Source organism: Phyllopteryx taeniolatus, chromosome 3 (genome assembly GCF_024500385.1).
Source record: "Phyllopteryx taeniolatus isolate TA_2022b chromosome 3, UOR_Ptae_1.2, whole genome shotgun sequence".
In the NCBI taxonomy this organism is placed as follows: domain Eukaryota; kingdom Metazoa; phylum Chordata; class Actinopteri; order Syngnathiformes; family Syngnathidae; genus Phyllopteryx; species Phyllopteryx taeniolatus.
The window spans coordinates 9,988,164-10,013,391 of NC_084504.1; the positions used below are offsets into that span (position 1 = coordinate 9,988,164).

At 43.9% G+C, this 25,228-nt stretch overlaps 52 non-coding genes across 52 annotated transcripts; all 52 read left to right on the forward strand.

Moving 5' to 3' along the window:
• Positions 1–421: 421 nt before the first annotated feature.
• Positions 422–491, forward strand: trnac-gca (transfer RNA cysteine (anticodon GCA)). Its single transcript has one exon. It is a non-coding gene; the product is annotated as a tRNA-Cys (tRNA).
• A 723-nt stretch (positions 492–1,214) lies between these two features.
• Positions 1,215–1,286, forward strand: trnac-gca (transfer RNA cysteine (anticodon GCA)). Its single transcript has one exon. It is a non-coding gene; the product is annotated as a tRNA-Cys (tRNA).
• Positions 1,287–2,301: 1,015 nt separating this feature from the next.
• Positions 2,302–2,373, forward strand: trnaw-cca (transfer RNA tryptophan (anticodon CCA)). Its single transcript has one exon. It is a non-coding gene; the product is annotated as a tRNA-Trp (tRNA).
• Positions 2,374–2,794: 421 nt separating this feature from the next.
• On the forward strand, positions 2,795–2,866 carry trnac-gca (transfer RNA cysteine (anticodon GCA)). Its single transcript has one exon. It is a non-coding gene; the product is annotated as a tRNA-Cys (tRNA).
• Positions 2,867–3,093: 227 nt separating this feature from the next.
• On the forward strand, positions 3,094–3,165 carry trnaw-cca (transfer RNA tryptophan (anticodon CCA)). Its single transcript has one exon. It is a non-coding gene; the product is annotated as a tRNA-Trp (tRNA).
• Positions 3,166–3,589: 424 nt separating this feature from the next.
• Positions 3,590–3,661, forward strand: trnac-gca (transfer RNA cysteine (anticodon GCA)). Its single transcript has one exon. It is a non-coding gene; the product is annotated as a tRNA-Cys (tRNA).
• A 227-nt stretch (positions 3,662–3,888) lies between these two features.
• Positions 3,889–3,960, forward strand: trnaw-cca (transfer RNA tryptophan (anticodon CCA)). The gene has a single exon. It is a non-coding gene; the product is annotated as a tRNA-Trp (tRNA).
• A 717-nt stretch (positions 3,961–4,677) lies between these two features.
• On the forward strand, positions 4,678–4,749 carry trnaw-cca (transfer RNA tryptophan (anticodon CCA)). The gene has a single exon. It is a non-coding gene; the product is annotated as a tRNA-Trp (tRNA).
• A 425-nt stretch (positions 4,750–5,174) lies between these two features.
• Positions 5,175–5,246, forward strand: trnac-gca (transfer RNA cysteine (anticodon GCA)). The gene has a single exon. It is a non-coding gene; the product is annotated as a tRNA-Cys (tRNA).
• A 227-nt stretch (positions 5,247–5,473) lies between these two features.
• On the forward strand, positions 5,474–5,545 carry trnaw-cca (transfer RNA tryptophan (anticodon CCA)). The gene has a single exon. It is a non-coding gene; the product is annotated as a tRNA-Trp (tRNA).
• A 426-nt stretch (positions 5,546–5,971) lies between these two features.
• Positions 5,972–6,043, forward strand: trnac-gca (transfer RNA cysteine (anticodon GCA)). Its single transcript has one exon. It is a non-coding gene; the product is annotated as a tRNA-Cys (tRNA).
• A 227-nt stretch (positions 6,044–6,270) lies between these two features.
• On the forward strand, positions 6,271–6,342 carry trnaw-cca (transfer RNA tryptophan (anticodon CCA)). The gene has a single exon. It is a non-coding gene; the product is annotated as a tRNA-Trp (tRNA).
• Positions 6,343–6,768: 426 nt separating this feature from the next.
• On the forward strand, positions 6,769–6,840 carry trnac-gca (transfer RNA cysteine (anticodon GCA)). The gene has a single exon. It is a non-coding gene; the product is annotated as a tRNA-Cys (tRNA).
• A 227-nt stretch (positions 6,841–7,067) lies between these two features.
• Positions 7,068–7,139, forward strand: trnaw-cca (transfer RNA tryptophan (anticodon CCA)). Its single transcript has one exon. It is a non-coding gene; the product is annotated as a tRNA-Trp (tRNA).
• Positions 7,140–7,560: 421 nt separating this feature from the next.
• On the forward strand, positions 7,561–7,632 carry trnac-gca (transfer RNA cysteine (anticodon GCA)). The gene has a single exon. It is a non-coding gene; the product is annotated as a tRNA-Cys (tRNA).
• A 723-nt stretch (positions 7,633–8,355) lies between these two features.
• trnac-gca (transfer RNA cysteine (anticodon GCA)) lies at positions 8,356–8,427 on the forward strand. Its single transcript has one exon. It is a non-coding gene; the product is annotated as a tRNA-Cys (tRNA).
• A 724-nt stretch (positions 8,428–9,151) lies between these two features.
• trnac-gca (transfer RNA cysteine (anticodon GCA)) lies at positions 9,152–9,223 on the forward strand. The gene has a single exon. It is a non-coding gene; the product is annotated as a tRNA-Cys (tRNA).
• Positions 9,224–9,450: 227 nt separating this feature from the next.
• On the forward strand, positions 9,451–9,522 carry trnaw-cca (transfer RNA tryptophan (anticodon CCA)). Its single transcript has one exon. It is a non-coding gene; the product is annotated as a tRNA-Trp (tRNA).
• Positions 9,523–10,239: 717 nt separating this feature from the next.
• Positions 10,240–10,311, forward strand: trnaw-cca (transfer RNA tryptophan (anticodon CCA)). The gene has a single exon. It is a non-coding gene; the product is annotated as a tRNA-Trp (tRNA).
• A 423-nt stretch (positions 10,312–10,734) lies between these two features.
• trnac-gca (transfer RNA cysteine (anticodon GCA)) lies at positions 10,735–10,806 on the forward strand. The gene has a single exon. It is a non-coding gene; the product is annotated as a tRNA-Cys (tRNA).
• Positions 10,807–11,032: 226 nt separating this feature from the next.
• Positions 11,033–11,104, forward strand: trnaw-cca (transfer RNA tryptophan (anticodon CCA)). Its single transcript has one exon. It is a non-coding gene; the product is annotated as a tRNA-Trp (tRNA).
• A 425-nt stretch (positions 11,105–11,529) lies between these two features.
• trnac-gca (transfer RNA cysteine (anticodon GCA)) lies at positions 11,530–11,601 on the forward strand. The gene has a single exon. It is a non-coding gene; the product is annotated as a tRNA-Cys (tRNA).
• Positions 11,602–11,828: 227 nt separating this feature from the next.
• Positions 11,829–11,900, forward strand: trnaw-cca (transfer RNA tryptophan (anticodon CCA)). Its single transcript has one exon. It is a non-coding gene; the product is annotated as a tRNA-Trp (tRNA).
• A 425-nt stretch (positions 11,901–12,325) lies between these two features.
• Positions 12,326–12,397, forward strand: trnac-gca (transfer RNA cysteine (anticodon GCA)). The gene has a single exon. It is a non-coding gene; the product is annotated as a tRNA-Cys (tRNA).
• Positions 12,398–12,624: 227 nt separating this feature from the next.
• Positions 12,625–12,696, forward strand: trnaw-cca (transfer RNA tryptophan (anticodon CCA)). The gene has a single exon. It is a non-coding gene; the product is annotated as a tRNA-Trp (tRNA).
• Positions 12,697–13,122: 426 nt separating this feature from the next.
• On the forward strand, positions 13,123–13,194 carry trnac-gca (transfer RNA cysteine (anticodon GCA)). Its single transcript has one exon. It is a non-coding gene; the product is annotated as a tRNA-Cys (tRNA).
• Positions 13,195–13,421: 227 nt separating this feature from the next.
• Positions 13,422–13,493, forward strand: trnaw-cca (transfer RNA tryptophan (anticodon CCA)). The gene has a single exon. It is a non-coding gene; the product is annotated as a tRNA-Trp (tRNA).
• A 421-nt stretch (positions 13,494–13,914) lies between these two features.
• On the forward strand, positions 13,915–13,986 carry trnac-gca (transfer RNA cysteine (anticodon GCA)). The gene has a single exon. It is a non-coding gene; the product is annotated as a tRNA-Cys (tRNA).
• Positions 13,987–14,709: 723 nt separating this feature from the next.
• On the forward strand, positions 14,710–14,781 carry trnac-gca (transfer RNA cysteine (anticodon GCA)). Its single transcript has one exon. It is a non-coding gene; the product is annotated as a tRNA-Cys (tRNA).
• Positions 14,782–15,505: 724 nt separating this feature from the next.
• Positions 15,506–15,577, forward strand: trnac-gca (transfer RNA cysteine (anticodon GCA)). The gene has a single exon. It is a non-coding gene; the product is annotated as a tRNA-Cys (tRNA).
• A 225-nt stretch (positions 15,578–15,802) lies between these two features.
• Positions 15,803–15,874, forward strand: trnaw-cca (transfer RNA tryptophan (anticodon CCA)). The gene has a single exon. It is a non-coding gene; the product is annotated as a tRNA-Trp (tRNA).
• Positions 15,875–16,294: 420 nt separating this feature from the next.
• trnac-gca (transfer RNA cysteine (anticodon GCA)) lies at positions 16,295–16,366 on the forward strand. Its single transcript has one exon. It is a non-coding gene; the product is annotated as a tRNA-Cys (tRNA).
• Positions 16,367–16,593: 227 nt separating this feature from the next.
• Positions 16,594–16,665, forward strand: trnaw-cca (transfer RNA tryptophan (anticodon CCA)). Its single transcript has one exon. It is a non-coding gene; the product is annotated as a tRNA-Trp (tRNA).
• Positions 16,666–17,381: 716 nt separating this feature from the next.
• trnaw-cca (transfer RNA tryptophan (anticodon CCA)) lies at positions 17,382–17,453 on the forward strand. The gene has a single exon. It is a non-coding gene; the product is annotated as a tRNA-Trp (tRNA).
• A 422-nt stretch (positions 17,454–17,875) lies between these two features.
• trnac-gca (transfer RNA cysteine (anticodon GCA)) lies at positions 17,876–17,947 on the forward strand. The gene has a single exon. It is a non-coding gene; the product is annotated as a tRNA-Cys (tRNA).
• Positions 17,948–18,174: 227 nt separating this feature from the next.
• On the forward strand, positions 18,175–18,246 carry trnaw-cca (transfer RNA tryptophan (anticodon CCA)). Its single transcript has one exon. It is a non-coding gene; the product is annotated as a tRNA-Trp (tRNA).
• A 426-nt stretch (positions 18,247–18,672) lies between these two features.
• trnac-gca (transfer RNA cysteine (anticodon GCA)) lies at positions 18,673–18,744 on the forward strand. Its single transcript has one exon. It is a non-coding gene; the product is annotated as a tRNA-Cys (tRNA).
• Positions 18,745–18,971: 227 nt separating this feature from the next.
• trnaw-cca (transfer RNA tryptophan (anticodon CCA)) lies at positions 18,972–19,043 on the forward strand. The gene has a single exon. It is a non-coding gene; the product is annotated as a tRNA-Trp (tRNA).
• Positions 19,044–19,465: 422 nt separating this feature from the next.
• trnac-gca (transfer RNA cysteine (anticodon GCA)) lies at positions 19,466–19,537 on the forward strand. The gene has a single exon. It is a non-coding gene; the product is annotated as a tRNA-Cys (tRNA).
• A 237-nt stretch (positions 19,538–19,774) lies between these two features.
• On the forward strand, positions 19,775–19,846 carry trnaw-cca (transfer RNA tryptophan (anticodon CCA)). Its single transcript has one exon. It is a non-coding gene; the product is annotated as a tRNA-Trp (tRNA).
• A 418-nt stretch (positions 19,847–20,264) lies between these two features.
• Positions 20,265–20,336, forward strand: trnac-gca (transfer RNA cysteine (anticodon GCA)). Its single transcript has one exon. It is a non-coding gene; the product is annotated as a tRNA-Cys (tRNA).
• Positions 20,337–20,563: 227 nt separating this feature from the next.
• On the forward strand, positions 20,564–20,635 carry trnaw-cca (transfer RNA tryptophan (anticodon CCA)). Its single transcript has one exon. It is a non-coding gene; the product is annotated as a tRNA-Trp (tRNA).
• A 419-nt stretch (positions 20,636–21,054) lies between these two features.
• Positions 21,055–21,126, forward strand: trnac-gca (transfer RNA cysteine (anticodon GCA)). The gene has a single exon. It is a non-coding gene; the product is annotated as a tRNA-Cys (tRNA).
• Positions 21,127–21,353: 227 nt separating this feature from the next.
• Positions 21,354–21,425, forward strand: trnaw-cca (transfer RNA tryptophan (anticodon CCA)). Its single transcript has one exon. It is a non-coding gene; the product is annotated as a tRNA-Trp (tRNA).
• A 418-nt stretch (positions 21,426–21,843) lies between these two features.
• Positions 21,844–21,915, forward strand: trnac-gca (transfer RNA cysteine (anticodon GCA)). The gene has a single exon. It is a non-coding gene; the product is annotated as a tRNA-Cys (tRNA).
• A 224-nt stretch (positions 21,916–22,139) lies between these two features.
• trnaw-cca (transfer RNA tryptophan (anticodon CCA)) lies at positions 22,140–22,211 on the forward strand. The gene has a single exon. It is a non-coding gene; the product is annotated as a tRNA-Trp (tRNA).
• A 420-nt stretch (positions 22,212–22,631) lies between these two features.
• Positions 22,632–22,703, forward strand: trnac-gca (transfer RNA cysteine (anticodon GCA)). Its single transcript has one exon. It is a non-coding gene; the product is annotated as a tRNA-Cys (tRNA).
• A 227-nt stretch (positions 22,704–22,930) lies between these two features.
• Positions 22,931–23,002, forward strand: trnaw-cca (transfer RNA tryptophan (anticodon CCA)). Its single transcript has one exon. It is a non-coding gene; the product is annotated as a tRNA-Trp (tRNA).
• A 425-nt stretch (positions 23,003–23,427) lies between these two features.
• Positions 23,428–23,499, forward strand: trnac-gca (transfer RNA cysteine (anticodon GCA)). Its single transcript has one exon. It is a non-coding gene; the product is annotated as a tRNA-Cys (tRNA).
• Positions 23,500–24,223: 724 nt separating this feature from the next.
• Positions 24,224–24,295, forward strand: trnac-gca (transfer RNA cysteine (anticodon GCA)). Its single transcript has one exon. It is a non-coding gene; the product is annotated as a tRNA-Cys (tRNA).
• Positions 24,296–24,522: 227 nt separating this feature from the next.
• On the forward strand, positions 24,523–24,594 carry trnaw-cca (transfer RNA tryptophan (anticodon CCA)). Its single transcript has one exon. It is a non-coding gene; the product is annotated as a tRNA-Trp (tRNA).
• Positions 24,595–25,014: 420 nt separating this feature from the next.
• trnac-gca (transfer RNA cysteine (anticodon GCA)) lies at positions 25,015–25,086 on the forward strand. Its single transcript has one exon. It is a non-coding gene; the product is annotated as a tRNA-Cys (tRNA).
• Positions 25,087–25,228: the final 142 nt, after the last annotated feature.

The following is a 25,228-nucleotide window of genomic DNA, read 5'->3' on the forward strand; positions in this document are numbered from 1 at the left end:
AATTCTGGTGTTAATCAAGAGATCTGTTTTGATTCCAGAATCCATGTCCCTTCTTCACACAATCTTGCGTCAGACAAGCTACCTTTACACCACAGAGTTCACGATTCAATAATTGTGTCCAGGTTGCAAGTACAGTGGTAGGTTTCTGAAGCGGGTCTGTGGGAGAAGTGAGTGTCAGGCATTAAACGTCACACCCACGGTCTGATTGTCCGCTAAAATGATCTGGGGTAAAAAAAAAAAAAAAAAAAAAAACATTGGAGCTAGGAGGGACAACACTTATCTCGATCCTGACATGACTCAAACATAATTTTCACAACTGGAACCAGATGCACTCCAACTACTCCAGAGAGGAACTGCGCTGAAAGCCAGTGAACTCTATATAAAATACTCTACAGACCGGAGAGCTGATACTCTGTAATGAGGGTATAGCTCAGTGGTAGAGCATTTGACTGCAGATCAAGAGGTCTCTGGTTCAAATCCAGATTCCACCTTCTCATTACTTCTGTTCAGAGATGGCATGAATTAGGATTTCAGACAAACTTGAGTAAAAAAGAAATCCCTTCCCAGATGAGAGAAAATTGTCCACTGCTGACTTGTCAAGCTTAGTTTTGTCTCAAACTGATGCAGTGACAGGGCATCCGTCAGTGACCTGCAGTTTACCAGGCTGATTAGGAACCCTACTACTGCACCTACACCTCTACAGAAACCTCTTTCCACAGACTCTGTGGCGTAACGGTAGTGCGTCTGACTCCCGATCAGAAGGATATGTGTTCACATCACATCAGGGTAATTTCTTTGGAATTCTGGTGTTAATCAAGAGATCTGGTTTGATTCCAGAATCCATGTCCCTTCTTCACACAATCTTGCATCAGACAAGCTACCTTTTCACCACAGAGTTCACAATTCAGTAATTTTGTCCAGGTAGCAAGCACAGTGGTAGGTTTCTGAAGCGGGTCTGTGGGAGAAGTGAGTGTCAGGCATTTAACTTCACACCCACGGTCTGAATGTCCGCTGAAATTATCTGGAGTAAAAAAATAAAAAAAAAAACATTGGAGCAAGTAGGGACAACACTTATCTCGATCCTGACATGACTCAAACATAATTTTCACAACTGGAACCAGATGCACTCCAACTACTCCAGAGAGTAACTGCGCTGAAAGCCAGTGAACTCTATATAAAATACTCTACAGACCGAAGAGCTTATACCGTGTCATGGGGGTATAGCTCAGTGGTAGAGCATTTGACTGCAGATCAAGAGGTCTCTGGTTCAAATCCAGATGCCCCCTTCTCCTGACTTCTGTTCAGAGATGGCATGAATTAGGATTTCAGACAAACTTGAGGAAAAAAGAAATCACCTCCCAGCTGTGAGAAAATTGTCCACTGCTTACTTGTCAAGCTTAGTTTTGTCTCAAACTGATGCAGTGACAGGGCATCAGTCAGTGACCTGCAGTTTACCAGGCTGATTAGGAACCCTACTACTGCACCTACACCTCTACAGAAACCTCTTTCCACAGACTCTGTGGCGCAACTGTAGCGTGGCTGACTCCAGATCAGAAGGTTATGTGTTCACATCACATCAGGGTAATTTCTTTGGAATTCTGGTGTTAATCAAGAGATCTGGTTTGATTCCAGAATCCATGTCCCTTCTTCACACAATCTTGCATCAGACAAGCTACCTTTTCACCACAGAGTTCACAATTCAGTAATTTTGTCCAGGTAGCAAGCACAGTGGTAGGTTTCTGAAGCGGGTCTGTGGGAGAAGTAAGTGTTAGGCATTTAACTTCACACCCACGGTCTGAATGTCCGCTGAAATTATCTGGAGTAAAAAAAAAAAAAAAAAAAACATTGGAGCAAGTAGGGACAACACTTATCTCGATCCTGACATGACTCAAACATAATTTTCACAACTGGAACCAGATGCACTCCAACTACTCCAGAGAGGAACTGCGCTGAAAGCCAGTGAACTCTATATAAAATACTCTACAGACCGTAGAGCTGATACTGTGTCATGGGGGTATAGCTCAGTGGTAGAGCATTTGACTGTAGATCTCTGGTTCAAATCCAGATGCCCCCTTCTCCTGACTTCTGTTCAGAGATGGCATGAATTAGGATTTCAGACAAACTTGAGGAAAAAAGAAATCACCTCCCAGCTGTGAGAAAATTGTCCACTGCTTACTTGTCAAGCTTAGTTTTGTCTCAAACTGATGCAGTGATAGGGCATCCGTCAGTGACCTGCAGTTTACCAGGCTGATTAGGAACCCTACTACTGCACCTACACCTCTACAGAAACCTCTTTCCACAGACTCTGTGGCGCAACGGTAGCGCGTCTGACTCCAGATCAGAAGGTTATGTGTTCAAATCACATCAGGGTCATTTCTTTGGAATTCTGGTGATAATCAAGAGATCTGGTTTGATTCCAGAATCCATGTCCCTTCTTCACACAATCTTGCGTCAGACAAGGAAACTTTGCACCACAGAGTTCACGATTCAATAATTTTGTCCAGGTTGCAAGCACAGTGGTAGGTTTCTGAAGCGGGTCTGTGGGAGAAGTGAGTGTCAGGCATTAAAATTCACACCCACTGTCTGAATGTCTGCTAAAATGATCTGGAGTAAAAAAAAAAAAAAAAACATTGGCGCGAGTAGGGACAACACTTATCTCGATCCTGACATGACTCAAACATAATTTTCACAACTGGAACCAGATGCACTCCAACTACTCCAGAGAGGAACTGCGCTGAAGCCAGTGAACTCTATATAAAATACTCTACAGACCGTAGAGCTGATACTGTGTCATGGGGGTATAGCTCAGTGGTAGAGCATTTGACTGCAGATCAAGAGGTCTCTGGTTCAAATCCAGATGTCCCCTTCTCCTGAATTCTGTTCAGAGATGGCATGAATTAGGATTTCAGACAAACTTGAGGAAAAAAGAAATCACCTCCCAGCTGTGAGAAAATTGTCCACTGCTTACTTGTCAAGCTTAGTTTTGTCTCAAACTGATGCAGTGATAGGGCATCCGTCAGTGACCTGCAGTTCACCAGGCTGATTAGGAACCCTACTACTGCACCTACACCTCTACAGAAACCTCTTTCCACAGACTCTGTGGCGCAACGGTAGCGCGTCTGACTCCAGATCAGAAGGTTATGTGTTCAAATCACATCAGGGTCATTTCTTTGGAATTCTGGTGTTAATCAAGAGATCTGGTTTGATTCCAGAATCCCTGTCCCTTCTTCACACAATCTTGCATCAGACAAGCTACCTTTTCACCACAGAGTTCACAATTCAGTAATTTTGTCCAGGTAGCAAGCACAGTGGTAGGTTTCTGAAGCGGGTCTGTGGGAGAAGTGAGTGTCAGGCATTTAACTTCACACCCACGGTCTGAATGTCCGCTGAAATTATCTGGAGTAAAAAAAAAAAAAAAAAAACATTGGAGCATGTAGGGACAACACTTATCTCGATCCTGACATGACTCAAACATAATTTTCACAACTGGAACCAGATGCACTCCAACTACTCCAGAGAGGAACTGCGCTGAAAGCCAGTGAACTCTATATAAAATACTCTACAGACCGTAGAGCTGATACTGTGTCATGGGGGTATAGCTCAGTGGTAGAGCATTTGACCGCAGATCAAGAGGTCTCTGGTTCAAATCCAGATGCCCCCTTCTCCTGACTTCTGTTCAGAGATGGCATGAATTAGGATTTCAGACAAACTTGAGGAAAAAAGAAATCACCTCCCAGCTGTGAGAAAATTGTCCACTGCTTACTTGTCAAGCTTAGTTTTGTCTCAAACTGATGCAGTGATAGGGCATCCGTCAGTGACCTGCAGTTTACCAGGCTGATTAGGAACCCTACTACTGCACCTACACCACTACAGAAACCTCTTTCCACAGACTCTGTGGCGCAACGGTAGCGTGTCTGACTCCAGATCAGAAGGTTATGTGTTCAAATCACATCAGGGTCATTTCTTTGGAATTCTGGTGTTAATCAAGAGATCTGGTTTGATTCCAGAATCCCTGTCCCTTCTTCACACAATCTTGCATCAGACAAGCTACCTTTTCACCACAGAGTTCACAATTCAGTAATTTTGTCCAGGTAGCAAGCACAGTGGTAGGTTTCTGAAGCGGGTCTGTGGGAGAAGTGAGTGTCAGGCATTTAACTTCACACCCACGGTCTGAATGTCCGCTGAAATTATCTGGAGTAAAAAAAAAAACAAAAAAAAACATTGGAGCAAGTAGGGACAACACTTATCTCGATCCTGACATGACTCAAACATAATTTTCACAACTGGAACCAGATGCACTCCAACTACTCCAGAGAGGAACTGCGCTGAAAGCCAGTGAACTCTATATAAAATACTCTACAGACCGTAGAGCTGATACTGTGTCATGGGGGTATAGCTCAGTGGTAGAGCATTTGACTGTAGATCTCTGGTTCAAATCCAGATGCCCCCTTCTCCTGACTTCTGTTCAGAGATGGCATGAATTAGGATTTCAGACAAACTTGAGGAAAAAAGAAATCACCTCCCAGCTGTGAGAAAATTGTCCACTGCTTACTTGTCAAGCTTAGTTTTGTCTCAAACTGATGCAGTGATAGGGCATCCGTCAGTGACCTGCAGTTTACCAGGCTGATTAGGAACCCTACTACTGCACCTACACCTCTACAGAAACCTCTTTCCACAGACTCTGTGGCGCAACGGTAGCGCGTCTGACTCCAGATCAGAAGGTTATGTGTTCACATCACATCAGGGTAATTTCTTTGGAATTCTGGTGTTAATCAAGAGATCTGCTTTGATTCCAGAATCCATGTCCCTTCTTCACACAATCTTGCGTCAGACAAGCTACCTTTACACCACAGAGTTCACGATTCCATAATTTTGTCCAGGTAGCAAGCACAGTGGTAGGTTTCTGAAGCGGGTCTGTGGGAGAAGTGAGTGTCAGGCATTTAACTTCACACCCACGGTCTGAATGTCCGCTGAAATAATCTGGAGAAAAAAAAAAAAAAAAAAAAAACATTGGAGCAAGTAGGGACAACACTTATCTCGATCCTGACATGACTCAAACATAATTTTCACAACTGGAACCAGATGCACTCCAACTACTCCAGAGAGGAACTGCGCTGAAGCCAGTGAACTCTATATAAAATACTCTACAGACCGTAGAGCTGATACTGTGTCATGGGGGTATAGCTCAGTGGTAGAGCATTTGACTGCAGATCAAGAGGTCTCTGGTTCAAATCCAGATGTCCCCTTCTCCTGAATTCTGTTCAGAGATGGCATGAATTAGGATTTCAGACAAACTTGAGGAAAAAAGAAATCACCTCCCAGCTGTGAGAAAATTGTCCACTGCTTACTTGTCAAGCTTAGTTTTGTCTCAAACTGATGCAGTGATAGGGCATCCGTCAGTGACCTGCAGTTTACCAGGCTGATTAGGAACCCTACTACTGCACCTACACCTCTACAGAAACCTCTTTCCACAGACTCTGTGGCGCAACGGTAGCGCGTCTGACTCCAGATCAGAAGGTTATGTGTTCAAATCACATCAGGGTCATTTCTTTGGAATTCTGGTGTTAATCAAGAGATCTGGTTTGATTCCAGAATCCCTGTCCCTTCTTCACACAATCTTGCATCAGACAAGCTACCTTTTCACCACAGAGTTCACAATTCAGTAATTTTGTCCAGGTAGCAAGCACAGTGGTAGGTTTCTGAAGCGGGTCTGTGGGAGAAGTGAGTGTCAGGCATTTAACTTCACACCCACGGTCTGAATGTCCGCTGAAATTATCTGGAGTAAAAAAAAAAAAAAAAAAAAACATTGGAGCATGTAGGGACAACACTTATCTCGATCCTGACATGACTCAAACATAATTTTCACAACTGGAACCAGATGCACTCCAACTACTCCAGAGAGGAACTGCGCTGAAAGCCAGTGAACTCTATATAAAATACTCTACAGACCGTAGAGCTGATACTGTGTCATGGGGGTATAGCTCAGTGGTAGAGCATTTGACCGCAGATCAAGAGGTCTCTGGTTCAAATCCAGATGCCCCCTTCTCCTGACTTCTGTTCAGAGATGGCATGAATTAGGATTTCAGACAAACTTGAGGAAAAAAGAAATCACCTCCCAGCTGTGAGAAAATTGTCCACTGCTTACTTGTCAAGCTTAGTTTTGTCTCAAACTGATGCAGTGATAGGGCATCCGTCAGTGACCTGCAGTTTACCAGGCTGATTAGGAACCCTACTACTGCACCTACACCTCTACAGAAACCTCTTTCCACAGACTCTGTGGCGCAACGGTAGCGTGTCTGACTCCAGATCAGAAGGTTATGTGTTGAAATCACATCAGGGTCATTTCTTTGGAATTCTGGTGTTAATCAAGAGATCTGGTTTGATTCCAGAATCCCTGTCCCTTCTTCACACAATCTTGCATCAGACAAGCTACCTTTTCACCACAGAGTTCACAATTCAGTAATTTTGTCCAGGTAGCAAGCACAGTGGTAGGTTTCTGAAGCGGGTCTGTGGGAGAAGTGAGTGTCAGGCATTTAACTTCACACCCACGGTCTGAATGTCCGCTGAAATTATCTGGAGTAAAAAAAAAAAAAAAAAAAAACATTGGAGCAAGTAGGGACAACACTTATCTCGATCCTGACATGACTCAAACATAATTTTCACAACTGGAACCAGATGCACTCCAACTACTCCAGAGAGGAACTGCGCTGAAAGCCAGTGAACTCTATATAAAATACTCTACAGACCGTAGAGCTGATACTGTGTCATGGGGGTATAGCTCAGTGGTAGAGCATTTGACCGCAGATTAAGAGGTCTCTGGTTCAAATCCAGATGCCCCCTTCTCCTGACTTCTGTTCAGAGATGGCATGAATTAGGATTTCAGACAAACTTGAGGAAAAAAGAAATCACCTCCCAGCTGTGAGAAAATTGTCCACTGCTTACTTGTCAAGCTTAGTTTTCTCTCAAACTGATGCAGTGATAGGGCATCCGTCAGTGACCTGCAGTTTACCAGGCTGATTAGGAACCCTACTACTGCACCTACACCTCTACAGAAACCTCTTTCCACAGACTCTGTGGCGCAACGGTAGCGCGTCTGACTCCAGATCAGAAGGTTATGTGTTCAAATCACATCAGGGTCATTTCTTTGGAATTCTGGTGTTAATCAAGAGATCTGGTTTGATTCCAGAATCCATGTCCCTTCTTCACACAATCTTGCGTCAGACAAGGAAACTTTGCACCACAGAGTTCACGATTCAATAATTTTGTCCAGGTTGCAAGCACAGTGGTAGGTTTCTGAAGCGGGTCTGTGGGAGAAGTGAGTGTCAGGCATTAAAATTCACACCCACCGTCTGAATGTCCGCCAAAATGATCTGGAGTAAAAAAAAACAAAAAACATTGGAGCGAGTAGGGACAACACTTATCTCGATCCTGACATGACTCAAACATAATTTTCACAACTGGAACCAGATGCACTCCAACTTCTCCAGAGAGTAACTGCGCTGACCGCCAGTGAACTCTATATAAAATACTCTACAGACCGAACAGCTGATACTGTGTCATGGGGGTATAGCTCAGTAGTAGAGCATTTGACTGCAGATCAAGAGGTCTCTGGTTCAAATCCAGATGCCCCCTTCTCCTCACTTCTGTTCAGAGATGGAATGAATTAGGATTTCAGACAAACTTGAGGAAAAAAGAAATCACCTCCCAGCTGTGAGAAAATTGTCCACTGCTGACTTGTCAAGCTTAGTTTTGTCTCAAACTGATACAGTGATAGGGCATCGGTCAGTGACCTGCAGTTTGCCAGGCTGTTTTGGAACCCTACTACTGCACCTACACCTCTACAGGAACCTCTTTCCACAGACTCTGTGGCTCAACGGTAGCGCGTCTGACTCCCGATCAGAAGGATATGTGTTCACATCACACCAGTGTAATTTCTTTGGAATTCTGGTGTTAATCAAGAGATCTGGTTTGATTCCAGAATCCATGTCCCTTCTTCACACAATCTTGCATCAGACAAGCTACCTTTTCACCACAGAGTTCACAATTCAGTAATTTTGTCCAGGTAGCAAGCACAGTGGTAGGTTTCTGAAGCGGGTCTGTGGGAGAAGTGAGTGTCAGGCATTTAACTTCACACCCACGGTCTGAATGTCCGCTGAAATTATCTGGAGTAAAAAAAAAAAAAAAAAAACATTGGAGCAAGTAGGGACAACACTTATCTCGATCCTGACATGACTCAAACATAATTTTCACAACTGGAACCAGATGCACTCCAACTACTCCAGAGAGTAACTGCGCTGAAAGCCAGTGAACTCTATATAAAATACTCTACAGACCGAAGAGCTTATACTGTGTCATGGGGGTATAGCTCAGTGGTAGAGCATTTGACTGCAGATCAAGAGGTCTCTGGTTCAAATCCAGATGCCTCCTTCTCCTGACTTCTGTTCAGAGATGGCATGAATTAGGGTTTCAGACAAACTTGAGGAAAAAAGAAATCACCTCCCAGCTGTGAGAAAATTGTCCACTGCTTACTTGTCAAGCTTAGTTTTGTCTCAAACTGATGCAGTGACAGGGCATCAGTCAGTGACCTGCAGTTTACCAGGCTGATTAGGAACCCTACTACTGCACCTACACCTCTACAGAAACCTCTTTCCACAGACTCTGTGGCGCAACTGTAGCGTGGCTGACTCCAGATCAGAAGGTTATGTGTTCACATCACATCAGGGTAATTTCTTTGGAATTCTGGTGTTAATCAAGAGATCTGGTTTGATTCCAGAATCCATGTCCCTTCTTCACACAATCTTGCATCAGACAAGCTACCTTTTCACCACAGAGTTCACAATTCAGTAATTTTGTCCAGGTAGCAAGCACAGTGGTAGGTTTCTGAAGCGGGTCTGTGGGAGAAGTAAGTGTTAGGCATTTAACTTCACACCCACGGTCTGAATGTCCGCTGAAATTATCTGGAGTAAAAAAAAAAAAAAAAAAAACATTGGAGCAAGTAGGGACAACACTTATCTCGATCCTGACATGACTCAAACATAATTTTCACAACTGGAACCAGATGCACTCCAACTACTCCAGAGAGGAACTGCGCTGAAAGCCAGTGAACTCTATATAAAATACTCTACAGACCGAAGAGCTGATACTGTGTCATGGGTGTATAGCTCAGTGGTAGAGCATTTGACTGCAGATCAAGAGGTCTCTGGTTCAAATCCAGATGCCCCCTTCTCCTGACTTCTGTTCAGAGATGGCATGAATTAGGATTTCAGACAAACTTGAGGAAAAAAGAAATCACCTCCCAGCTGTGAGAAAATTGTCCACTGCTTACTTGTCAAGCTTAGTTTTGTCTCAAACTGATGCAGTGATAGGGCATCCGTCAGTGACCTGCAGTTTACCAGGCTGATTAGGAACCCTACTACTGCACCTACACCACTACAGAAACCTCTTTCCACAGACTCTGTGGCGCAACGGTAGCGTGTCTGACTCCAGATCAGAAGGTTATGTGTTCAAATCACATCAGGGTCATTTCTTTGGAATTCTGGTGTTAATCAAGAGATCTGGTTTGATTCCAGAATCCCTGTCCCTTCTTCACACAATCTTGCATCAGACAAGCTACCTTTTCACCACAGAGTTCACAATTCAGTAATTTTGTCCAGGTAGCAAGCACAGTGGTAGGTTTCTGAAGCGGGTCTGTGGGAGAAGTGAGTGTCAGGCATTTAACTTCACACCCACGGTCTGAATGTCCGCTGAAATTATCTGGAGTAAAAAAAAAAACAAAAAAAAACATTGGAGCAAGTAGGGACAACACTTATCTCGATCCTGACATGACTCAAACATAATTTTCACAACTGGAACCAGATGCACTCCAACTACTCCAGAGAGGAACTGCGCTGAAAGCCAGTGAACTCTATATAAAATACTCTACAGACCGTAGAGCTGATACTGTGTCATGGGGGTATAGCTCAGTGGTAGAGCATTTGACTGTAGATCTCTGGTTCAAATCCAGATGCCCCCTTCTCCTGACTTCTGTTCAGAGATGGCATGAATTAGGATTTCAGACAAACTTGAGGAAAAAAGAAATCACCTCCCAGCTGTGAGAAAATTGTCCACTGCTTACTTGTCAAGCTTAGTTTTGTCTCAAACTGATGCAGTGATAGGGCATCCGTCAGTGACCTGCAGTTTACCAGGCTGATTAGGAACCCTACTACTGCACCTACACCTCTACAGAAACCTCTTTCCACAGACTCTGTGGCGCAACGGTAGCGCGTCTGACTCCAGATCAGAAGGTTATGTGTTCAAATCACATCAGGGTCATTTCTTTGGAATTCTGGTGATAATCAAGAGATCTGGTTTGATTCCAGAATCCATGTCCCTTCTTCACACAATCTTGCGTCAGACAAGGAAACTTTGCACCACAGAGTTCACGATTCAATAATTTTGTCCAGGTTGCAAGCACAGTGGTAGGTTTCTGAAGCGGGTCTGTGGGAGAAGTGAGTGTCAGGCATTAAAATTCACACCCACTGTCTGAATGTCTGCTAAAATGATCTGGAGTAAAAAAAAAAAAAAAAAACATTGGCGCGAGTAGGGACAACACTTATCTCGATCCTGACATGACTCAAACATAATTTTCACAACTGGAACCAGATGCACTCCAACTTCTCCAGAGAGTAACTGCGCTGACCGCCAGTGAACTCTATATAAAATACTCTACAGACCGAAGAGCTGATACTGTGTCATGGGGGTATAGCTCAGTAGTAGAGCATTTGACTGCAGATTAAGAGGTCTCTGGTTCAAATCCAGATGCCCCCTTCTCCTCACTTCTGTTCAGAGATGGCATGAATTAGGATTTCAGACAAACTTGAGTAAAAAAGAAATCCCTTCCCAGATGAGAGAAAATTGTCCACTGCTGACTTGTCAAGCTTAGTTTTGTCTCAAACTGATGCAGTGATAGGGCATCCGTCAGTGACCTGCAGTTTACCAGGCTGATTAGGAACCCTACTACTGCACCTACACCTCTACAGAAACCTCTTTCATAGACTCTGTGGCGCAACGGTAGCGCGTCTGACTCCAGATCAGAAGGTTATGTGTTCACATCACATCAGGGTAATTTCTTTGGAATTCTGGTGTTAATCAAGAGATCTGCTTTGATTCCAGAATCCATGTCCCTTCTTCACACAATCTTGCGTCAGACAAGCTACCTTTACACCACAGAGTTCACGATTCCATAATTTTGTCCAGGTAGCAAGCACAGTGGTAGGTTTCTGAAGCGGGTCTGTGGGAGAAGTGAGTGTCAGGCATTTAACTTCACACCCACGGTCTGAATGTCCGCTGAAATAATCTGGAGAAAAAAAAAAAAAAAAAAAAAACATTGGAGCAAGTAGGGACAACACTTATCTCGATCCTGACATGACTCAAACATAATTTTCACAACTGGAACCAGATGCACTCCAACTACTCCAGAGAGGAACTGCGCTGAAGCCAGTGAACTCTATATAAAATACTCTACAGACCGTAGAGCTGATACTGTGTCATGGGGGTATAGCTCAGTGGTAGAGCATTTGACTGCAGATCAAGAGGTCTCTGGTTCAAATCCAGATGTCCCCTTCTCCTGAATTCTGTTCAGAGATGGCATGAATTAGGATTTCAGACAAACTTGAGGAAAAAAGAAATCACCTCCCAGCTGTGAGAAAATTGTCCACTGCTTACTTGTCAAGCTTAGTTTTGTCTCAAACTGATGCAGTGATAGGGCATCCGTCAGTGACCTGCAGTTTACCAGGCTGATTAGGAACCCTACTACTGCACCTACACCTCTACAGAAACCTCTTTCCACAGACTCTGTGGCGCAACGGTAGCGTGTCTGACTCCAGATCAGAAGGTTATGTGTTCAAATCACATCAGGGTCATTTCTTTGGAATTCTGGTGTTAATCAAGAGATCTGGTTTGATTCCAGAATCCCTGTCCCTTCTTCACACAATCTTGCATCAGACAAGCTACCTTTTCACCACAGAGTTCACAATTCAGTAATTTTGTCCAGGTAGCAAGCACAGTGGTAGGTTTCTGAAGCGGGTCTGTGGGAGAAGTGAGTGTCAGGCATTTAACTTCACACCCACGGTCTGAATGTCCGCTGAAATTATCTGGAGTAAAAAAAAAAAAAAAAAAAACATTGGAGCATGTAGGGACAACACTTATCTCGATCCTGACATGACTCAAACATAATTTTCACAACTGGAACCAGATGCACTCCAACTACTCCAGAGAGGAACTGCGCTGAAAGCCAGTGAACTCTATATAAAATACTCTACAGACCGTAGAGCTGATACTGTGTCATGGGGGTATAGCTCAGTGGTAGAGCATTTGACCGCAGATCAAGAGGTCTCTGGTTCAAATCCAGATGCCCCCTTCTCCTGACTTCTGTTCAGAGATGGCATGAATTAGGATTTCAGACAAACTTGAGGAAAAAAGAAATCACCTCCCAGCTGTGAGAAAATTGTCCACTGCTTACTTGTCAAGCTTAGTTTTGTCTCAAACTGATGCAGTGATAGGGCATCCGTCAGTGACCTGCAGTTTACCAGGCTGATTAGGAACCCTACTACTGCACCTACACCTCTACAGAAACCTCTTTCCACAGACTCTGTGGCGCAACGGTAGCGTGTCTGACTCCAGATCAGAAGGTTATGTGTTGAAATCACATCAGGGTCATTTCTTTGGAATTCTGGTGTTAATCAAGAGATCTGGTTTGATTCCAGAATCCCTGTCCCTTCTTCACACAATCTTGCATCAGACAAGCTACCTTTTCACCACAGAGTTCACAATTCAGTAATTTTGTCCAGGTAGCAAGCACAGTGGTAGGTTTCTGAAGCGGGTCTGTGGGAGAAGTGAGTGTCAGGCATTTAACTTCACACCCACGGTCTGAATGTCCGCTGAAATTATCTGGAGTAAAAAAAAAAAAAAAAAAAAACATTGGAGCAAGTAGGGACAACACTTATCTCGATCCTGACATGACTCAAACATAATTTTCACAACTGGAACCAGATGCACTCCAACTACTCCAGAGAGGAACTGCGCTGAAAGCCAGTGAACTCTATATAAAATACTCTACAGACCGTAGAGCTGATACTGTGTCATGGGGGTATAGCTCAGTGGTAGAGCATTTGACCGCAGATCAAGAGGTCTCTGGTTCAAATCCAGATGCCCCCTTCTCCTGACTTCTGTTCAGAGATGGCATGAATTAGGATTTCAGACAAACTTGAGGAAAAAAGAAATCACCTCCCAGCTGTGAGAAAATTGTCCACTGCTTACTTGTCAAGCTTAGTTTTCTCTCAAACTGATGCAGTGATAGGGCATCCGTCAGTGACCTGCAGTTTACCAGGCTGATTAGGAACCCTACTACTGCACCTACACCTCTACAGAAACCTCTTTCCACAGACTCTGTGGCGCAACGGTAGCGCGTCTGACTCCAGATCAGAAGGTTATGTGTTCAAATCACATCAGGGTCATTTCTTTGGAATTCTGGTGTTAATCAAGAGATCTGGTTTGATTCCAGAATCCATGTCCCTTCTTCACACAATCTTGCGTCAGACAAGGAAACTTTGCACCACAGAGTTCACGATTCAATAATTTTGTCCAGGTTGCAAGCACAGTGGTAGGTTTCTGAAGCGGGTCTGTGGGAGAAGTGAGTGTCAGGCATTAAAATTCACACCCACCGTCTGAATGTCCGCCAAAATGATCTGGAGTAAAAAAAAACAAAAAACATTGGAGCGAGTAGGGACAACACTTATCTCGATCCTGACATGACTCAAACATAATTTTCACAACTGGAACCAGATGCACTCCAACTTCTCCAGAGAGTAACTGCGCTGACCGCCAGTGAACTCTATATAAAATACTCTACAGACCGAACAGCTGATACTGTGTCATGGGGGTATAGCTCAGTAGTAGAGCATTTGACTGCAGATCAAGAGGTCTCTGGTTCAAATCCAGATGCCCCCTTCTCCTCACTTCTGTTCAGAGATGGAATGAATTAGGATTTCAGACAAACTTGAGGAAAAAAGAAATCACCTCCCAGCTGTGAGAAAATTGTCCACTGCTGACTTGTCAAGCTTAGTTTTGTCTCAAACTGATACAGTGATAGGGCATCGGTCAGTGACCTGCAGTTTGCCAGGCTGTTTTGGAACCCTACTACTGCACCTACACCTCTACAGGAACCTCTTTCCACAGACTCTGTGGCTCAACGGTAGCGCGTCTGACTCCCGATCAGAAGGATATGTGTTCACATCACATCAGTGTAATTTCTTTGGAATTCTGGTGTTAATCAAGAGATCTGGTTTGATTCCAGAATCCATGTCCCTTCTTCACACAATCTTGCATCAGACAAGCTACCTTTTCACCACAGAGTTCACAATTCAGTAATTTTGTCCAGGTAGCAAGCACAGTGGTAGGTTTCTGAAGCGGGTCTGTGGGAGAAGTGAGTGTCAGGCATTTAACTTCACACCCACGGTCTGAATGTCCGCTGAAATTATCTGGAGTAAAAAAAAAAAAAAAAAAACATTGGAGCAAGTAGGGACAACACTTATCTCGATCCTGACATGACTCAAACATAATTTTCACAACTGGAACCAGATGCACTCCAACTACTCCAGAGAGTAACTGCGCTGAAAGCCAGTGAACTCTATATAAAATACTCTACAGACCGAAGAGCTTATACTGTGTCATGGGGGTATAGCTCAGTGGTAGAGCATTTGACTGCAGATCAAGAGGTCTCTGGTTCAAATCCAGATGCCTCCTTCTCCTGACTTCTGTTCAGAGATGGCATGAATTAGGGTTTCAGACAAACTTGAGGAAAAAAGAAATCACCTCCCAGCTGTGAGAAAATTGTCCACTGCTTACTTGTCAAGCTTAGTTTTGTCTCAAACTGATGCAGTGACAGGGCATCAGTCAGTGACCTGCAGTTTACCAGGCTGATTAGGAACCCTACTACTGCACCTACACCTCTACAGAAACCTCTTTCCACAGACTCTGTGGCGCAACTGTAGCGTGGCTGACTCCAGATCAGAAGGTTATGTGTTCACATCACATCAGGGTAATTTCTTTGGAATTCTGGTGTTAATCAAGAGATCTGGTTTGATTCCAGAATCCATGTCCCTTCTTCACACAATCTTGCATCAGACAAGCTACCTTTTCACCACAGAGTTCACAATTCAGTAATTTTGTCCAGGTAGCAAGCACAGTGGTAGGTTTCTGAAGCGGGTCTGTGGGAGAAGTAAGTGTTAGGCATTTAACTTCACACCCACGGTCTGAATGTCCGCTGAAATTATCTGGAGTAAAAAAAAAAAAAAAAAAAACATTGGAGCAAGTAGGGACAACACTTATCTCGATCCTGACATGACTCAAACATAATTTTCACAACTGGAACCAGATGCACTCCAACTACTCCAGAGAGGAACTGCGCTGAAAGCCAGTGAACTCTATATAAAATACTCTACAGACCGAAGAGCTGATACTGTGTCATGGGGGTATAGCTCAGTGGTAGAGCATTTGACTGCAGATCAAAAGGTCTCTGGTTCAAATCCAGATGCCCCCTTCTCCTGCCTTCTGTTCAGAGATGGCATGAATTAGGATTTCAGACAAACTTGAGTAAAAAAGAATTCACCTCCCAGATGAGAGAAAATTGTCCACTGCTAAATTGTCAAGCTTAGTTTTGTCTCAAACTGATGCAGTGATAGGGCATCAGTCAGTGACCTGCAGTTTACCACTGATTAGGAACCCTACTACTGCACCTACACCTCTACAGAAACCTCTTTCCACAGACTCTGTGGCGCAATGGTAGCGCGTCTGACTCCAGATCAGAAGGTTATGTGTTCAAATCACATCAGGGTCATTTCTTTGGAATTCTGGTGTTAATCAAGAGATCTGGTTTGATTCCAGAATCCATGTCCCTTCTTCACACAATCTTGCATCAGACAAGCTACCTTTTCACCACAGAGTTCACAATTCAGTAATTTTGTCCAGGTAGCAAGCACAGTGGTAGGTTTCTGAAGCGGGTCTGTGGGAGAAGTAAGTGTCAGGCATTTAACTTCACACCCACGGTCTGAATGTCCGCTAAAATGATCTGGAGTAAAAAAAAAAAAAAACATTGGAGCGAGTAGGGACAACACTTATCTCGATCCTGACATGACTCAAACATAATTTTCACAACTGGAACCAGATGCACTCCAACTTCTCCAGAGAGTAACTGCGCTGACCGCCAGTGAACTCTATATAAAATACTCTACAGACCGAAGAGCTAATACTGTGTCATGGGGGTATAGCTCAGTGGTAGAGCATTTGACTGCAGATCAAGAGGTCTCTGGTTCAAATCCAGATGCCCCCTTCTCCTCACTTCTGTTCAGAGATGGCATGAATTAGGATTTCAGACAAACTTGAGTAAAAAAGAAATCCCTTCCCAGATGAGAGAAAATTGTCCACTGCTGACTTGTCAAGCTTAGTTTCGTCTCAAACTGATGCAGTGATAGGGCATCCGTCAGTGACCTGCAGTTTACCAGGCTGATTAGGAACCCTACTACTGCACCTACACCTCTACAGAAACCTCTTTCCACAGACTCTGTGGCGCAACGGTAGCGCGTCTGACTCCAGATCAGAAGGTTATGTGTTCACATCACATCAGGGTAATTTCTTTGGAATTCTGGTGTTAATCAAGAGATCTGGTTTGATTCCAGAATCCATGTCCCTTCTTCACACAATCTTGCATCAGACAAGCTACCTTTTCACCACAGAGTTCACAATTCAGTAATTTTGTCCAGGTAGCAAGCACAGTGGTAGGTTTCTGAAGCGGGTCTGTGGGAGAAGTGAGTGTCAGGCATTTAACTTCACACCCACGGTCTGAATGTCCGCTGAAATTATCTGGAGTAAAAAAAAACAACAAAAAAACATTGGAGCAAGTAGGGACAACACTTATCTCGATCCTGACATGACTCAAACATAATTTTCACAACTGGAACCAGATGCACTCCAACTACTCCAGAGAGGAACTGCGCTGAAAGCCAGTGAACTCTATATAAAATACTCTACAGACCGTAGAGCTTATACTGTGTCATGGGGGTATAGCTCAGTGGTAGAGCATTTGACTGTAGATCTCTGGTTCAAATCCAGATGCCCCCTTCTCCTGACTTCTGTTCAGAGATGGCATGAATTAGGATTTCAGACAAACTTGAGGAAAAAAGAAATCACCTCCCAGCTGTGAGAAAATTGTCCACTGCTTACTTGTCAAGCTTAGTTTTGTCTCAAACTGATGCAGTGATAGGGCATCCGTCAGTGACCTGCAGTTTACCAGGCTGATTAGGAACCCTACTACTGCACCTACACCTCTACAGAAACCTCTTTCCACAGACTCTGTGGCGCAACGGTAGCGCGTCTGACTCCAGATCAGAAGGTTATGTGTTCAAATCACATCAGGGTCATTTCTTTGGAATTCTGGTGATAATCAAGAGATCTGGTTTGATTCCAGAATCCATGTCCCTTCTTCACACAATCTTGCGTCAGACAAGGAAACTTTGCACCACAGAGTTCACGATTCAATAATTTTGTCCAGGTTGCAAGCACAGTGGTAGGTTTCTGAAGCGGGTCTGTGGGAGAAGTGAGTGTCAGGCATTAAAATTCACACCCACTGTCTGAATGTCTGCTAAAATGATCTGGAGTAAAAAAAAAAAAAAAAACATTGGAGCGAGTAGGGACAACACTTATCTCGATCCTGACATGACTCAAACATAATTTTCACAACTGGAACCAGATGCACTCCAACTTCTCCAGAGAGTAACTGCACTGAGCGCCAGTGAACTCTATATAAAATACTCTACAGACGGAAGAGCTGATACTGTGTCATGGGGGTATAGCTCAGTAGTAGAGCATTTGACTGCAGATCAAGAGGTCTCTGGTTCAAATCCAGATGCCCCCTTCTCCTCACTTCTGTTCAGAGATGGCATGAATTAGGATTTCAGACAAACTTGAGTAAAAAAGAAATCCCTTCCCAGATGAGAGAAAATTGTCCACTGCTGACTTGTCAAGCTTAGTTTTGTCTCAAACTGATGCAGTGATAGGGCATCCGTCAGTGACCTGCAGTTTACCAGGCTGATTAGGAACCCTACTACTGCACCTACACCTCTACAGAAACCTCTTTCCACAGACTCTGTGGCGCAACGGTAGCGCGTCTGACTCCAGATCAGAAGGTTATGTGTTCACATCACATCAGGGTAATTTCTTTGGAATTCTGGTGTTAATCAAGAGATCTGGTTTGATTCCAGAATCCATGTCCCTTCTTCACACAATCTTGCGTCAGACAAGCTACCTTTACACCACAGAGTTCACGATTCAATAATTTTGTCCAGGTAGCAAGCACAGTGGTAGGTTTCTGAAGCGGGTCTGTGGGAGAAGTGAGTGTCAGGCATTTAACTTCACACCCACGGTCTGAATGTCCGCTGAAATAATCTGGAGTAAAAAAAAAAAAAAAAAAAAAACATTGGAGCAAGTAGGGACAACACTTATCTCGATCCTGACATGACTCAAACATAATTTTCACAACTGGAACCAGATGCACTCCAACTACTCCAGAGAGGAACTGCGCTGAAGCCAGTGAACTCTATATAAAATACTCTACAGACCGTAGAGCTGATACTGTGTCATGGGGGTATAGCTCAGTGGTAGAGCATTTGACTGCAGATCAAGAGGTCTCTGGTTCAAATCCAGATGTCCCCTTCTCCTGACTTCTGTTCAGAGATGGAATGAATTAGGATTTCAGACAAACTTGAGGAAAAAAGAAATCACCTCCCAGCTGTGAGAAAATTGTCCACTGCTTACTTGTCAAGCTTAGTTTTGTCTCAAACTGATGCAGTGATAGGGCATCCGTCAGTGACCTGCAGTTTACCAGGCTGATTAGGAACCCTACTACTGCACCTACACCTCTACAGAAACCTCTTTCCACAGACTCTGTGGCGCAACGGTAGCGCGTCTGACTCCAGATCAGAAGGTTATGTGTTCAAATCACATCAGGGTCTTTTCTTTGGAATTCTGGTGTTAATCAAGAGATCTGGTTTGATTCCAGAATCCATGTCCCTTCTTCACACAATCTTGCGTCAGACAAGGAAACTTTGCACCACAGAGTTCACGATTCAATAATTTTGTCCAGGTTGCAAGCACAGTGGTAGGTTTCTGAAGCGGGTCTGTGGGAGAAGGGAGTGTCAGGCATCAAAATTCACACCCACCGTCTGAATGTCTGCTAAAATGATCTGGAGTAAAAAAAAAAAAAAAAACATTGGAGCGAGTAGGGACAACACTTATCTCGATCCTGACATGACTCAAACATAATTTTCACAACTGGAACCAGATGCACTCCAACTTCTCCAGAGAGTAACTGCGCTGACCGCCAGTGAACTCTATATAAAATACTCTACAGACCGGAGAGCTGATACTGTGTCATGAGGGTATAGCTCAGTGGTAGAGCATTTGACTGCAGATCAAGAGGTCTCTGGTTCAAATCCAGTTTCCCCCTTCTCATTACTTCTGTTCAGAGATGGCATGAATTAGGATTTCAGACAAACTTGAGGAAAAAAGAAATCACCTCCCAGATGTGAGAAAATTGTCCACTGCTGACTTGTCAAGCTTGAATTTGCTTAGTTTTTTCTCAAACTGTTGCAGTGGTAGGGAATCAGTTAGTGACCTGCAGTTTGCCGGGCTGATTGGGAACCCTACTACTGCACCTACACATCCACAGAAACCTATTTCCACAGACTCTGTGGCGCAACGGTAGCGAGTCTGACTCCAGATCAGAAGGTTATGTGTTCAAATCACATCAGGGTCATTTCTTTGGAATTCTGGTGTTAATCAAGAGATCTGGTTTGATTCCAGAATCCATGTCCCTTCTTCACACAATCTTGCATCAGACAAGCTACCTTTTCACCACAGAGTTCACAATTCAGCAATTTTGTCCAGGTAGCAAGCACAGTGGTAGGTTTCTGAAGCGGGTCTGTGGGAGAAGTGAGTGTCAGGCATTAAACTTCACACCCACGGTCTGAATTTTCCGCTAAAATGATCTGGGGTAAAAAAAAAAAACATTGGAGCTAGGAGGGACAACACTTATCTCGATCCTGACATGACTCAAACATAATTTTCACAACTGGAACCAGATGCACTCCAACTACTCCAGAGAGGAACTGCGCTGAAAGCCAGTGAACTCTATATAAAATACTCTACAGACCGAAGAGCTGATCCTGTGTCATGGGGGTATAGCTCAGTGGTAGAGCATTTGACTGCAGATCAAGAGGTCTCTGGTTCAAATCCAGATGCCCCCTTCTCCTGCCTTCTGTTCAGAGATGGCATGAATTAGGATTTCAGACAAACTTGAGGAAAAAAGAAATCACCTCCCAGCTGTGAGAAAATTGTCCACTGCTTACTTGTCAAGCTTAGTTTTGTCTCAAACTGATGCAGTGATAGGGCATCCGTCAGTGACCTCCAGTTTACCAGGCTGATTAGGAACCCTACTACTGCACCTACACCTCTACAGAAACCTCTTTCCACAGACTCTGTGGCGCAACGGTAGCGCGTCTGACTCCAGATCAGAAGGTTATGTATTCAAATCACATCAGGGTCATTTTTTTGGAATTCTGGTGTTAATCAAGAGATCTGTTTTGATTCCAGAATCCATGTCCCTTCTTCACACAATCTTGCGTCAGACAAGCTACCTTTACACCACAGAGTTCACGATTCAATAATTTTGTCCAGGTTGCAAGTACAGTGGTAGGTTTCTGAAGCGGGTCTGTGGGAGAAGTGAGTGTCAGGCATTAAACTTCACACCCACGGTCTGAATGTCCGCTAAAATGATCTGGGGTAAAAAAAAAAAAAACATTGGAGCTAGGAGGGACAACACTTATCTCGATCCTGACATGACTCAAACATAATTTTCACAACTGGAACCAGATGCACTCCAACTACTCCAGAGAGGAACTGCGCTGAAAGCCAGTGAACTCTATATAAAATACTCTACAGACCGAAGAGCTGATCCTGTGTCATGGGGGTATAGCTCAGTGGTAGAGCATTTGACTGCAGATCAAGAGGTCTCTGGTTCAAATCCAGATGCCCCCTTCTCCTGACTTCTGTTCAGAGATGGCATGTATTAGTATTTCAGACAAACTTGAGGAAAAAAGAAATCACCTCCCAGCTGTGAGAAAATTGTCCACTGCTTACTTGTCAAGCTTAGTTTTGTCTCAAACTGATGCAGTGATAGGGCATCCGTCAGTGACCTGCAGTTTACCAGGCTGATTAGGAACCCTACTACTGCACCTACACCTCTACAGAAACCTCATTCCACAGACTCTGTGACGCAACGGTAGCGCGTCTGACTCCAGATCAGAAGGTTATGTGTTCAAATCACATCAGGGTCATTTTTTTGGAATTCTGGTGTTAATCAAGAGATCTGTTTTGATTCCAGAATCCATGTCCCTTCTTCACACAATCTTGCGTCAGACAAGCTACCTTTACACCACAGAGTTCACGATTCAATAATTTTGTCCAGGTTGCAAGTACAGTGGTAGGTTTCTGAAGCGGGTCTGTGGGAGAAGTGAGTGTCAGGCATTAAACTTCACACCCACGGTCTGAATGTCCGCTAAAATGATCTGGGGTAAAAAAAAAACAACATTGGAGCTAGGAGGGACAACACTTATCTCAATCCTGACATGACTCAAACATAATTTTCACAACTGGAACCAGATGCACTCCAACTACTCCAGAGAGTAAATGCGCTGAAAGCCAGTGAACTCTATATAAAATACTCTACAGACCGAAGAGCTGATACTGTGTCATGGGGGTATAGCTCAGTGGTAGAGCATTTGACTGCAGATCAAGAGGTCTCTGGTTCAAATCCAGATGCCCCCTTCTCCTGACTTCTGTTCAGAGATGGCATGAATTAGGATTTCAGACAAACTTCAGGAAAAAAGAAATCACCTCCCAGCTGTGAGAAAATTGTCCACTGCTTACTTGTCAAGCTTAGTTTTGTCTCAAACTGATGCAGTGATAGGGCATCAGTCAGTGACCTGCAGTTTACCAGGCTTAGGAACCCTACTAGTGCACCTACACCTCTACAGAAACCTCTTTCCACAGACTCTGTGGCTCAACGGTAGCGCGTCTGACTCCAGATCAGAAGGTTATGTGTTCAAATCACATCAGGGTCGTTTTTTTGGAATTCTGGTGTTAATCAAGAGATCTGTTTTGATTCCAGAATCCATGTCCCTTCTTCACACAATCTTGCGTCAGACAAGCTATCTTTACACCACAGAGTTCACGATTCAATAATTTTGTCCAGGTTGCAAGTACAGTGGTCGGTTTCTGAAGCGGGTCTGTGGGAGAAGTGAGTGTCAGGCATTAAACTTCACACCCACGGTCTGAATTTTCCGCTAAAATGATCTGGGGTAAAAAAAAAAAAAAACATTGGAGCTAGGAGGGACAAAACTTATCTCGATCCTGACATGACTCAAACATAATTTTCACAACTGGAACCAGATGCACTCCAACTACTCCAGAGAGGAACTGCGCTGAAGCCAGTGAACTCTATATAAAATACTCTACAGACCGAACAGCTGATACTGTGTCATGGGGGTATAGCTCAGTAGTAGAGCATTTGACTGCAGATCAAGAGGTCTCTGGTTCAAATCCAGATGCCCCCTTCTCCTCACTTCTGTTCAGAGATGGAATGAATTAGGATTTCAGACAAACTTGAGGAAAAAAGAAATCACCTCCCAGCTGTGAGAAAATTGTCCACTGCTGACTTGTCAAGCTTAGTTTTGTCTCAAACTGATACAGTGATAGGGCATCGGTCAGTGACCTGCAGTTTGCCAGGCTGTTTCGGAACCCTACTACTGCACCTACACCTCTACAGGAACCTCTTTCCACAGACTCTGTGGCTCAACGGTAGCGCGTCTGACTCCAGATCAGAAGGTTATGTGTTCAAATCACATCAGGGTCCTTTTTTTGGAATTCTGGTGTTAATCAAGAGATCTGTTTTGATTCCAGAATCCATGTCCCTTCTTCACACAATCTTGCGTCAGACAAGCTACCTTTACACCACAGAGTTCACGATTCAATAATTGTGTCCAGGTTGCAAGTACAGTGGTAGGTTTCTGAAGCGGGTCTGTGGGAGAAGTGAGTGTCAGGCATTAAACGTCACACCCACGGTCTGAATGTCCGCTAAAATGATCTGGGGTAAAAAAAAACAAAAAAAAAACATTGGAGCTAGGAGGGACAACACTTATCTCGATCCTGACATGACTCAAACATAATTTTCACAACTGGAACCAGATGCACTCCAACTACTCCAGAGAGGAACTGCGCTGAAAGCCAGTGAACTCTATATAAAATACTCTACAGACCGGAGAGCTGATACTGTGTAATGAGGGTATAGCTCAGTGGTAGAGCATTTGACTGCAGATCAAGAGGTCTCTGGTTCAAATCCAGATTCCCCCTTCTCATTACTTCTGTTCAGAGATGGCATGAATTAGGATTTCAGACAAACTTGAGGAAAAAAGAAATCACCTCCCAGCTGTGAGAAAATTGTCCACTGCTTACTTGTCAAGCTTAGTTTTGTCTCAAACTGATGCAGTGACAGGGCATCAGTCAGTGACCTGCAGTTTACCAGGCTGATTAGGAACCCTACTACTGCACCTACACCTCTACAGAAACCTCTTTCCACAGACTCTGTGGCGCAACGGTAGCGCGGCTGACTCCAGATCAGAAGGTTATGTGTTCACATCACATCAGGGTAATTTCTTTGGAATTCTGGTGTTAATCAAGAGATCTGGTTTGATTCCAGAATCCATGTCCCTTCTTCACACAATCTTGCATCAGACAAGCTACCTTTTCACCACAGAGTTCACAATTCAGTAATTTTGTCCAGGTAGCAAGCACAGTGGTAGGTTTCTGAAGCAGGTCTGTGGGAGAAGTAAGTGTCAGGCATTTAACTTCACACCCACGGTCTGAATGTCCGCTGAAATTATCTGGAGTAAAAAAAAAACAAAAAAAAACATTGGAGCAAGTAGGGACAACACTTATCTCGATCCTGACATGACTCAAACATAATTTTCACAACTGGAACCAGATGCACTCCAACTACTCCAGAGAGGAACTGCGCTGAAAGCCAGTGAACTCTATATAAAATACTCTACAGACCGAAGAGCTGATACTGTGTCATGGGGGTATAGCTCAGTGGTAGAGCATTTGACTGCAGATCAAAAGGTCTCTGGTTCAAATCCAGATGCCCCCTTCTCCTGCCTTCTGTTCAGAGATGGCATGAATTAGGATTTCAGACAAACTTGAGTAAAAAAGAATTCACCTCCCAGATGAGAGAAAATTGTCCACTGCTAAATTGTCAAGCTTAGTTTTGTCTCAAACTGATGCAGTGATAGGGCATCAGTCAGTGACCTGCAGTTTCCCAGGCTGATTAGGAACCCTACTACTGGACCTACACCTCTACAGAAACCTCTTTCCACAGACTCTGTGGCGCAATGGTAGCGCGTCTGACTCCAGATCAGAAGGTTATGTGTTCAAATCACATCAGGGTCATTTCTTTGGAATTCTGGTGTTAATCAAGAGATCTGGTTTGATTCCAGAATCCATGTCCCTTCTTCACACAATCTTGCATCAGACAAGCTACCTTTTCACCACAGAGTTCACAATTCAGTAATTTTGTCCAGGTAGCAAGCACAGTGGTAGGTTTCTGAAGCGGGTCTGTGGGAGAAGTAAGTGTCAGGCATTTAACTTCACACCCACGGTCTGAATGTCCGCTAAAATGATCTGGAGTAAAAAAAAAAAAAAACATTGGAGCGAGTAGGGACAACACTTATCTCGATCCTGACATGACTCAAACATAATTTTCACAACTGGAACCAGATGCACTCCAACTTCTCCAGAGAGTAACTGCGCTGACCGCCAGTGAACTCTATATAAAATACTCTACAGACCGAAGAGCTGATACTGTGTCATGGGGGTATAGCTCAGTGGTAGAGCATTTGACTGCAGATCAAGAGGTCTCTGGTTCAAATCCAGATGCCCTCTTCTCCTCACTTCTGTTCAGAGATGGCATGAATTAGGATTTCAGACAAACTTGAGTAAAAAAGAAATCCCTTCCCAGATGAGAGAAAATTGTCCACTGCTGACTTGTCAAGCTTAGTTTTGTCTCAAACTGATGCAGTGATAG